The following is an 11947-nucleotide window of genomic DNA, read 5'->3' as shown; positions in this document are numbered from 1 at the left end:
ACAAAGAGCAGAGACATCCGGAAGGGCCCGCGCCTGCCCAGTGAGGGCCTGTCGCTCACGTGCCTGCCTGGGGGCCCTTCGCTTCCCTGGGCTTCTTCGCCCTGAGGCCTGGAGCCCGGGGTGGGGGGGACCCATTTGGGGGGCCGTGAGGAGGGCGCCAGCTGAGACCCATCTCCTCTCTCAAGTGCCAAGAAGGTGCCTGCTTCACTGCAGTGGGCACCGGATTAAATGACCCTGACTTGGGGTCTGGCCCCACAAGGGCCCAAAACACCACATCCTCCCGCTCCCTGTCACCAGCGCCCTGGTGACCGTCCTCATCGCCCCTGGGGCCTCAGGTCGCCCACTCGGGAACCAGAGCAGGGACGTGGGCGTGTCCGAGCGAGTGGGCCTGGCGGTGCTCTGGGCTCTGGCCCTCCCTGGCTGACCCCGACCGGGGGGCTCAGCCCCGCCTTCTGTGTCTAGGAAGGCCAGTGGTCCCCCGAGGTCAGGGGACCCCTCGCCGATGAAGGGGGCTGCCCTGGTGGACACGGTCTCTGTGGGGTTCAGGGCCTGTCCTCTGGCAACCGCCAGCCCTGCCTGCCCCCCACCCCTGCCCCCCACCCCCCCCTCCAGTGCCGCTGGCCCCCAGCTGCTGCTCCAGCTGTGCTCGGTGGAAAACAAGTTTTTCAGAGCCCGCCAGCTGCCCCTGTTGTGCAATCCTTAGGCTTTTACCATGACCCCCCACCCACCGCCCCACCCCACAGCTGGGCTCACAGCCACCCCCTGTACAACTCCCTGCCTGTCCTGGGAGCTGTACATGGGGTGCTGACTGGGGGGCACCTGCAAGGAGACACACCCGGTTTCAGCCTCAGGGTCCCTCCACGGGCACCTGGAATCCCGCCGGGACGGAGCCTGGAAGAACTGGACCAGGACCCAGGTCCCCATGTCCAAAAGCCCCATCGGGCGGAGGCAGAGACCAAGTGCAGAGAGGAGGCCTGGGGGTCACATGTGAGCTGGTGGCCGGTGGCCAGGAGAGCAGGGCCGGGCCTGAGTGCACAGCTGCGGCGGCACAAACACCAGCAGGCGAGGGCGTGGGGCGGGCCGGGAGCTCCGGGACGGTCCTGTGAGCGGCAGGCTTGCGGGTCACGACCTCCCTGGGATGAGTGGCTTCAGAACACGGTGACCAAAGATGGAAATTCTGCACGGGTCAGGCACTCGGCCCCACTCCGCTGGTCTCAAGCAGGGCCAGGGGCCAGCCCGCACCTGCCCCGGCTCTGTGTCCATCCAGGGTGTCTGTCCCGCCTACAGTCACTCCCCCACCCCACCGCTCCTCTGCCCCACCCGCAGCCCCACGCAGCCCCAGGGTGCTCGGGGCCCCAGCACGAGGCCTTTTCGGATCCTCCGTGGCTCCGTCCCTCCCCTCTGCACGCCCCTCTTCTACCCCACCCTGTATAAGCCGCTCCCTCCAGCTGCACTCCCCCCTCAGCTGGGGTCTCAGGTGACAGGTCCTGAGAGGGCAGGTGACCCCGGACTCTCCGAGTGGCCCCGTGGAACCGCAGGGTCCTTGTCAGCAGGAGGCAGGAGGGCCAGGGAAGATGTGACCCGGGAAGTGATGGGTCGGATGCCAGGAGGAGCAGGCTGGGGCTCTGGAAGCTGGGAACGGCAGCCCTCGTCCCGGAGCTGTGTCAGTCATTCACGTTCAGATGCCCACCCAGTGCAGCGGGAACCGCCCCCAGCCTGTGGCAGGAAAGAGGGGCCAGGGGCGGTCCCTCGTCAGGACGCACGGGGGTCCGACCATTTACTGAAAAGGCAGTTCTCTCCTCCTGCGTCACGGACCGAGCTCCCAGGCAGGTGCGCGTCTGCATCTGCACCCTTCCGTCCGGGCCCCTTTCCCTCTGCTCCGCCCAGCGCCACCCAGGCCTCACAGCTCGGCTTTGCAAGCCCTTCGGGCATTTCATACAAGGACACCGCCCACGGCACCGGCTCCCCGCAAGGGCGCCTCGCGGGCCCCGACTCGGCTTTTCTGCATCCGTTTTGGAATCTGCTTATCGGGCTGCACCTCCCATGCATGTGGTTAGAATGGCACTGATCTATTGATTTTTTATTGATTTCATTTTAGAGATAGGGGAAAGGAAGGAGAAAGAGGAGACGTTAATGTGTGGTTGCCTCTCATGCGCCCCCTACTGGGGACCTGGCCCGTAACCCAGGCGTGTGCCCTGGGGGGGAATCGAACCGGCGTCCCTTTGGTTCGCAGTCTGGTGCTCGGTCCGCTGAGCCACACCAGCCAGGGCTATAGATCAGTTTTGAGAGAAGTGGCCTATTTATGACACCCGAGCTTCCAGTACATGGTATCCCCCACTGATGCCAGTTTTCGTCCATTTCTCCAACGATGTTCCGTAGTTGTTTGGTGTGTAGACAGCTTCTACTTGATGCTGTAAACAGTAACCTTTACATATATTTTATTTTCTCACTATGACTGATATTATCTCTTAATTTTTAATGACTTTTTATACTGACCTCATGTCCGGCAGCCTTCCAAAGCCCCTCTTCATTTTAACATCGCATCAACAGACTCTTTCAGCGTTGCTACATAATCAATCGCCACATCTATCAAGTAACGAGTTTTATTTCTCCCTTTCCAATCCTAATACCTTTTCCTTTTTCTGGTCTTCTCGCACTGGCTGAAGCCCCTGGTTCAGTGGCGAGTGCAATCAGCGGTGACAGACGTCCTAGTCTGGCTCCTGATCTCAGAGGAAAGGCTGCGACAGCTCGCTATTGAGTGAAGCATTGGAGGCACATTTTCATCGTTGCTCTTTATTGGCTCGAGAAAGTTCCCTTTCATCCGAGTTTGCTAAGCATTTTTTTTAATGCATGAATGTTGCATTTTTTAAAGATTTTATTTATTTATTTTTTAGAGAGGAAAGGGAAGGAGAAAGTGTTACAGAACACACAAGGGGGGCCTGGGACGATACACTATTACTGAAAGAAGCCCCCGGGTCCGTTATGTCCGCCGCCAGAGGAAAGACGTCTCTCAATGCCAGAGATTTGTGAAAAGGAAAGGAAACGTTTATTTAATGCTATATACTAACTTAAAGTAGTGACCTAATGTCTTCACCAAAATCCCAAAGTCCCTTAGAACACCCACAAACACAGTTCTTCCTTCCTTCCCGCTTTGCCCAGTCCAGAGTACCGTGTCTCAGGGAAGGAAATAGAAGTCCATGGCTTAGGTAGTCCTCTGGTTCTTCTCAGTTAGTACTCCCTCTCGACTGGAGACCTCCCTGGGTTCCCGGCACCCTCGGCTGAGTCACCGGGATCTCTGCTAAAACCAGGTGGTGGTTCCCCCTTCTAAAGCTGTGGGGGCCCCACTCTGCCAGGCCGCGTGGTTCTCTTCTCAGGGCTGCAGGAGTCTACACTCCGTCAAGTCCGCGTGCTTCTCCTTCTCCTCTCAGGGCCAAGGGAGTCTTCACTCTGCCAAAGCTATGGGGTTCTCTCTTGCAGGGCTGCGCATGGCTCTCCCCCCGCAATGGCTGCTGCGTCTCGGTTTAAATCACGGCACCAATCTTCCTCTGCAGCCCCATTTCCGGCTCCTCTCACAATTGGCTACAGCTGCCAGATTCTGGGCAGGTGTGGCCCTGTGGTGTGGAGCCAATTATCTCCAGGCTCTTCTGGATCTTATTACAGATCCCTATTTGAGGCTACCCTCTTGGCTGCACCCTGTTACAAAAGAGAGAGAGAAACATCAATGTGCGGTTGCTGGGGGCAGTGGCCTGCAACCCAGGCATGTGCCCTGGTTGGGAATCGAACCTGCGATGCCTGGTTGAATGTCGCATTTTAACAGACACATTTCCTGCTTTCACGGCAATGAGGAATTATTCCCTCCTGGGGTAAAACCCCTTGATATTGAAGTATTCCGTCAGCCTTGCATTGCTGGACAAAACCTGATTTTACTCTGAAGTATTAATCCCTGCCTCAGCGCCCCCCACCCTGCCACGCCTGACTGCCTGCAGGAGAAACTTCCTCGGCCCGGCACCCGTGGCCCAGCCGGGCCCCCGCTTCCCCCCCTTTCTGGAAGGCCTGGGGTCCCTGGCTGTCCTCTGGTGAGGTGACAGGACCGATTGGGCTGTGACGGTCCCCAGAGGGCTGTGAGGAGGACACTGCCAACTGGAAGGGGCCGGGGCAGGGGAAGTGACACGTCCTAATGAGAACCAGAGGGAGCTGGCCACCCAGCCCTTCCTGGCGGGTCCCCTGGCTCCCAGAATGCCGTGGGGCCGGGGGGCCGGGGGGGCCAAGGCCCCTGTCTGTCGCGAGCCTCTGGGCCCACTCACAGCCTGGCCCTCTGCCAGACAGCTTAACAGTGAATGTGCGAGCCTACTGTGTGCCATGGCCTGCTCATCTAACTGGATCTCATTATTGATTTACTTTTCAAAACAGCCCTCTTCCCTTCAGTTTACTGATAAGGAAGCTGGGACCCAGGGGCCAGCCTCGAGCTGTGGCTGACATGGTTGGGAAGGCTGCCTCACTATCCTAACCTCCTGAGCAGCGCCCGGACCTTGGACAGTCCCACCCCAGGTGGACAGGCGCAGGGGACAGAGTCTGCTCCCCTTGGAGGGTCCCCTGCAGCTCCAGGGGCCTCATGTGTCCCGTGCGGCCCCCACTCGCCCCCAAGTCGGGAAGAGGTGCGTGGTCCGCTCGAGCTGGCCCAGGGGTCCTGCAGACCTGGGAGGGGCTGACCCAGGCAGGCAGGGCCGGGCGTGCACTGGGGAGAGCCCCTGCCCCGGGGCGGGTGGGGGTGCACGGACTCCCAGCACAGAGGGAGGCAGCTCCGGGAGCCGCAGGCCCGCAGCGCGCCAGGCACTCGGCGCCCACGCACACACCGGTCCTCACGGCACAGGCCCCACAGGCGAGAGGTTCCCGGTAGCGGTGAGCTGGGGGTGTCTCCAGCCCCCCTCACGTGGCAAGACCCCCGCGTGTCCCCTCACTGGGCGGACCTGAGGGGGACAAAGGCCTGCCCCTCCGACCACTCGGGGCCTTGCAGTCCAGCCGCCGCCACCGGAAAACCCGAGACTCGAGTTCCCCGTGCGCAGGGCACGAGGGAGGCGGAGGGGGGCCACTCGAGAGCTTGTGTCACGCCCCCCCCGCCCCCGTGTGAGCGGGCGAGCCGAGGGGAGAGGGTGCACCCTCCAGTGCCAGGAGTCGGGACGGCTGGGCCGTGACGGGGTGGGGGCGGGGGCGGCTGACCGGCCAGGACAGGAGGGGCCGCGCCTGCACAGGGGCTTCTGCCCCCTCTTCTCTGTGGGAAACGGGTTCCAGACTAGAGCTCCGTCCCCGGTGCCCTGAACCGAGGGTTTGTGTGCCCCCAACCCACAGTGTGAACCCTGGCCCCCCCCGACCTGACGGCACTGCGAGGTGAAAGGTCAGGAGGGCAGAGCCCCACGCGTGGGATCACTCTCGCCGTCCTCGGGAAAGCCGCCCCAGGTCAGGGCCAGGAGACGCCGCCCTTGAGCCAACAGCCGGCCAGCGCCTGCTCCCGGCTTCCCGAGTCCGGGATCCTGTGCTGGCAGCCGGGCGGACGGGGCCAGCCAGCGCGAGGACGGGACAGGTCACTCCCGGGCCGTCCAGACCGCCCGCCGCACCTTCCCCTGCCCTGCGCCCCGCCCGGAGGCCTCTGGGGCCCCGGCGCCATCAGCACGGGGGCAGGGCCAGCCCCCGGGAGGTCCGGAACACTCGGGGCGCGTGCGGACGGCCTGGGGGTGTCCACGAGAGGCGGGGGGTCTGGTGCGGAATGAGAAACAAGCGCATTTCGAGACGAACAGATAAAACAACGGAGCGACTGATAACTGCGGGGGGAAGCGATGCGGCAGGAAGAGGCCTCCCGGCGCACGCCTCGGCTCCGCCGTGAGCTGCGTGTCCGTGACCCCCTGGCGCCAACACGGGCCACGCTCTCACCACGTCTGGAAGGGGGCAGGGAGCGGAGGGCGCTCCCCCTCCCCCCCGCGAGGGAAACCAGTAGACACACGCGTGCACCACGCTGGGGAGCAGGCAGCAGCAGCAGCAGCAGCCGCACAGACTCGGTGTTTCGGACGGACCACCGGCACAGACTCCGGAAGACTGAGGTCGAGAAAGGCAGACAGGAAGGGCAGGCTGTCCCTGGGGAAGGGCAGCTGGAATGGGGGGGAGGGGCAGGGGACGGCTGGGGTTGGTAACAGGCCGGGGGCGTCACTCCTCTAAGGACATGCACACCCAACTTCGATTTAAGCGGAGAGATGTGGAGCATGATTTCCTGGGAGCCACGGGAACCGGGGAGCTCGGAGAGTGGCCAGCGGGACCTTGGCCAGCAGGGGGCTTGGGCCCCTCCCTGGCCTGGAGGAGGAGGGAGGGGGAGCAATGAGAGAAGGGACCCTGGAGACCAGGAGGGCAGGTGTGGGGGCCCCGCCTCCCCGCCCCCCACTGGGAGGACACACTTGGCTGGGTGTCCTGAGATTGGGGGGTGGGGTGGGTCCTCGGCCAGCAGCTCCCTCTGCACCTTGGTCTCGCCTCCCCGAGGTCCTGGCTGGCTGGGGAGCCAGGGGCGGCCCGCGTGCAGGCCCGGGTGGGCCCTGCCGCTCAGCGCCGCTGCCAATTTGGCCGCCTCCCCACCCGCCGCCCCCGCTGCGCTGGGCCCTGGCTCTGCCTCCGCCACCACGTGTGAAGCCAGCACCGGGGAGCGAGGGCCAAGACTCATTTGTATTCTGAGAAAAATACAGCGTTCCGGTCCCTCTGCGCCAGTGTGGGAACAAACACGCCCCCCCCCCCGCCCCGTGTGGGGGCAGGGGCGGGCCGCCCATCTGCCTGTGGGCTCCTGGCAGCGCCTGCAGCTCCGGCAACAGCTGTGAGCCCTTTGCTCTCCCCCACGAGCCCGCGGCCAGCACGAAGGGTTCAGTCCGCCAGTGGCTGGATCTGCCTGAGCCCCGTGGGCCCGAGTGCCGGGCAGCCACGTGGGTGCGGAGGGGCCACGTGGGGGCTCCACCTGGGTCCCGGGCGTGTCTGGAGTCGGCTCCCCACTCGCCTCCCACCAGCCTCCAAGCCGAACCTACCGCTGCCTGGGGCTCTCGGCCGGGACCCGGTCACCACGGTGCCCCCTGTGTGACGACTACCGTGACTCCTTTCTCCCGAGTGAGTGCCACGTGCAATCCACCAGCCAGTCCGGAAGGTGCACAGCCCCCGCCACACCAGCAGATCTAGAACCTTCTTACCACCCTGATGCTTAGACCCACCGCCGGCTGCCGGGGCCCTGCAGGAGCTGCGGTCTGTGTCCCTGCCTCTGACCCAGCCGCCCTGGGCCCAGCCCCACCTAGCCCTACGTGCTGCACAGCACAGGGCTCCGTCCCCCGTCCCGGGGCGGCATCCAGAGCAGGGCCAGAGCTCAGCAAGCTGGGGAGGGATAAGGGGCCGCACGCCGAGTCACAGTTCAAACGGCTGCTGCTGCTGTTGCTGCTGCTGCCACTGGAGCCGGATCGGGGAATGCAGGTGCAGGGCCGGGGCAGGTCCCAGGGGAAGCCTGAACAAGGGGGTGCCGGCCTCAGGGCTCAGGGGGGCTCCCTGGAGGAGGAGTGGCTTGGGCTCACCGGCCTGGCTGAGCCCCTGCAGGGGCGCTGCAGGTCAGGGACTCCCCTCAGGGGTGTATTAAGAGGGCCTCACCCTCCTGCTGATCGGGGCGCAGACTTCATTTAAGGAGCATTAGCCGAGGCCCGGGGCCCTGGACGCTTGTCACTGTGCCCCAGGCAGCCGGTGCATTAAGGCCTTCACCAGACAACTGCTAAGTGGACACTTGTCACACACGGGCGAGGCCCTAGAGACCCAGAGAGACCCAGAGAGCCACAGAGCCATGGCCCAGCCACATCGCGAATGAGCCAGTCCGTGGGACAGAGTCAGAGTCACAGAGCTGGGCGGGGGGAGCCAAAGAGTGGGGGTTGGTCTCCTGGGGGTACAGCCCCCGGGAGAGGAGCTGCTGGGAGGACAGCGAGGGGAACAGTGTTGGAGACAGAGGGAACAGCCTGTGTGAAGGCGCTGAGCAGGAGCCCCAGCTGCCCCCATGTCCTTGGAGGGCCCCGATGGGCCCCTGGGAGGACGGCATCTGGCCCTTCACGCAGCCTGGCCAAGCTGGGGAGGGCCAGGGCTGGCTGCACGCTGAGACTCTCCCGCATGGAGGCTCGTGCTCGCATGTCTGACAGCGGCCGGGCAGGCGTGCCTCCGAAATCCGCTTCGTGTTTTGGTTTTGGTTTGTGTTTTTCTTTTTAAGGAAAAACAGCTGCAGGGCCAAGAGAGAATGGATGTTTTCAAGAAACTGCTGATGCAACAGGCCCGCTTTCAGACTCAGGGCCAGGTCCCCAAGCAGCGCCCTCCCGTGGGCTGGCCGCCGAGGTCCCACGCGCTGATCGGGCTAGGCTGGGGTCAACAGCTGGGTCACAGCTCTGCTGCCCCCTCCGGCCTTGGGGCCGGCAGGACCTGTGCCCTCCCTCGGGTCCCTAGGACGTCACTCCCTGCAGGTGGGGGGCCTCAGACCAGCCCTCCCAGCGTGTCTCCCTGCTCGCTCTTGGGCGCCCAGCCCCCCAAGCTGGACTGAGCGCCCCCCGGGCATGGGGCCCATCCTCTGTGCTCTCGGAGGCCCAGGCCGCCCCACCCTCCTCGCCGGGACCCTGTGCCACGGTGGCGGCAGCGGCAGCAGGCGAGCCCGCACCGCACAGCTGACGCGAGCCCCGCCCTGTGGGTGGCGCTGTCCCATCTTACAGGCGAGGAAACGGGGGCACCACATGTTGCATCGCTCGCCCGAGCCCCGGGGGGATCAGGAGCTCTGGCACCCACGTGCACGCTCTTTCCCCTCCTGGATATCGGGGTCCAGCTGGAAACAGGGAGAGGCAGGGGGGTTCGGGGAAGGGTGCCGGCCCGGGAGCCTGAGGATGAGACGGCAGCCTCCCCCACTGCAAGGGCAGGACTCGGGGCTGCTGGTGCCTCTGGTAAAGCAGAGAGAGAGAAGGGGCCCATGGGGGCCTTGGGGGGAGGCAGCGGGGTGTCCGGAGAGGGTCCAGGCTGAGGCGTGAGGGTGTGACCGGGCGGGGAGGGCAGGGGACGTGGGGGAGGTGCACAGAGACCCGCACGTGAAGGCGCCACGCCCGCCGGGCAGGTGTGACAGGTGCCAGCTCACAGGGGCGGGGAGGGGCGGGGCCCTGGCAGGAGGGGCAGGGCCCTGGCAGCCTCAGCAGGACCGTGCTCCAGGGCCGAGGGTGACCCCTGGCTGTCTGGCTGGGGTCCCGAGGAGGCGCCCTTCCCCGGGGAGGAGGGCGAGGAAGGAGCCAAGGCCCCTCGGGACCCGACCACAGCTGTGGGCAGGGCAGAGGGTGGCCCGGCAGACTGGGAGAGCCGCTCCGGGCGCCTGCTGTTTCCGTGGGTGGTTTTCTCCTCCCTGGAGCGTCCGCGGTGTCCGGCCAGGAGGAGCAGTAGGGACAGGCCGGCGGGTGGGGCAAGGAGAGTCCACCGCTTTCTCAAAGCCTTCCCGGAAACCCCCTACGCACCCCTCCCCGCCCACGCGTGGGAGGCGGAGGACCCTTGATGGCTGCTGCGGCCACCACAGGGGACCCGACTGCAGTGTCTCCACTCCCGGCCCCGGGGGCGGGGCCCAGAGACGCAGGTGTGGGTGGCTCCAGGTCGGGCTGAGACCCTGGGCAGCGGTGACCACACGGGGCAGGGCCACACAACGCCCGGACCTCGGTGGTAGGGATGAGGAGCCCCACATCGGGGATGAGGCGGCGCTGCGGACAGGCTGTGGGGGAATGGCCCCCCAACACGGACCAGATGCCAAAAGCGGGGCAGGGCGCCCGTGCCTGTGTCCCTCCTGTCCCCTCAAAGGGCTGTGTCCCCTGGCTGGACTGGTGGGTGTCACAGCTTTCTCAGCAGAGCAGATTCAGTGGCCTGGGCCCCCGTGCGCCAGCCGGGTGGGGTGGGGTACCCTGGGGGGAGGGTGGGGTGGCCACACACACAGCTCTCCTCTCCTCAGCACCCTCGAGATTGTGGCTGCAGACGGGGAGCTGAGGAGGGGCGGAGAGGCGAGGGTCCCTGCGGCGGAGCGGCAAGACCTGCAGGTCTCCCGCCCCCCCCCCCCAGGGCCCTCTGGGAGCAGAGCGCCCTCCTGGGATGGCCTGTCCGCCCGGGGGGTCTGTCCGCCTGGTTCTAAACCCGGGTGCCCTGTGCGTCCCAGCGGCTCACCTGCTCGAAGACAGGTGATCACACCCTGGGGACCGCCCACTGACGGCCACACTTCCTCCTGCTTTGTGTCCCTAACAGTCACGCCACCCACGCACCACACACCCATCCATCCATCATCCACCCACCCACCCACCGACCCACCCGTCCACCACCCGCCACCCATGCCTCCCTCCGGTGCGTGCCAGCACTCCTTCGTGTGCGGCCTCATCCTGGAGGCTGGGGGCACAGACAGGACTCCGGCCTGACCTCAGTGGACCTCCAGGCCGGTGGGAGGAGTGACCGGAGACCAGTCAGGGCAGCTGAGGAAGTCAGGGCCGCGCTGTGGTGAAGGCGGCACGTCATACAGCCCCTTCTGCCACTCGGGGCACCAGGTAGGAAGTGAATCTCCTGCCGACAGTGTGTCCACATCCATACGGAGGCTGTCAGTCAGGGAAGTGGGGGAGCACCAAGGACGGGGGGCGCTGGGCTCAGGGGCAGCCCCAGGGGCCACCCGGGGCTGGGGGCCCACAAGGGAAGCCGCAGTGGGCAGTGCTGAGGGCGGAACGAGCTGTCCACGGGGCCCTGCACGAGACAGCCACGTGTGGAGCGCACTCACACAGAGACGGAGACCACGAGACCGGGGCTCTCCTGTGCAGGCCCAGGATCGGCAGAGAGGGCCACCTGGCCCCTGGGAGGGGCTCTTTCCAGAGGAGAGGGCTGGAGGCGGAGAGCAGAGCCGCCCCGGGCGCATGCGGGCAGGCCGTGGGACCACACGGCCGAGGCGGCAGGAGGCCCCCGGGCAGCAGAGGCCCGCCCTGTGCCGAGTGCACCTGCTGTCCCCACGTGCGAGGGTGGGGGGTGCCACACACACTCCGACCGCACAGAGAAGGCCTGCGGGCGGACAGCCCAGGGGAAGGGGGTTAGCGCCTGGGCTGCGCCCTCAGAGACGCATGGAAGTGGCAGACCCCAGGTCGGCCCCGTGTCAATGACACGGCCCGGTGAAAGGGGCCCCACCCCCCGCCGCCAAGACCCTCAGCGGGGCGAGGACCTCAGTCCCCCGAAATGCACGGGCACAGACAGCAACGGGGTCTGGGCTGACTCGTTTCCGTGACCCGACACGTCCGTGTCTGCGAGACGCCCTGCTCGTGGGCACGCCGGCGGCCATACTGTGGGGCCACACGGCAGCGATGGCCATGGCCGCACAGCCCGAAGCGCCCCCGGGCTCAGAACCCGCGTGGGCCCGACACGAGCAGCCGAAGGCAGCCCTGCACGCAGTCCTGTATGCAGCCGACTCCTGGCCCTGGACAGCGTCCTCGCCCGTTGGCCGGCCCGGTGAGTCCAGGCCAGACGAGGAGCCAAAGTGGGCAAGGAAAGGCCGACACAGCCACCCAGGGGTGCTCAGGCGAGGCTTGTCCCTCAATAAACGAGGGATTCCCCCGACACCAGGGGCCAGGGATGGGGGGTGGGGGGCGGGGGCAGGGGCCACACCGGCCAGGCTATCACACTGAGAAGGGCCTCGGCGGGGTCTGGGTAAAGTGGCCGGGCCGTGGCATTCCCTGTCTTAAAGGGACACCTGCAAGAAACCAGTGTGACCCCAGGCGGCAGGCCCACCCACTGTCTTGGGCTGGGGCTCAGGCAGGGTGGCTGGGCCTTGGGGACCCCAAGGAGCGAGCCCCCCGTGGCGTCAGCAGGCTCTCCGACGCCTCGTGGGTGTGTGTGCAGACCCCACCCGTCTGAGCTGCCAAGGGCA

Source organism: Phyllostomus discolor, chromosome 1, assembly GCF_004126475.2.
Source record: "Phyllostomus discolor isolate MPI-MPIP mPhyDis1 chromosome 1, mPhyDis1.pri.v3, whole genome shotgun sequence".
NCBI classification, from domain to species: Eukaryota; Metazoa; Chordata; class Mammalia; order Chiroptera; family Phyllostomidae; genus Phyllostomus; species Phyllostomus discolor.
This window is presented reverse-complemented; position numbering follows the sequence as displayed.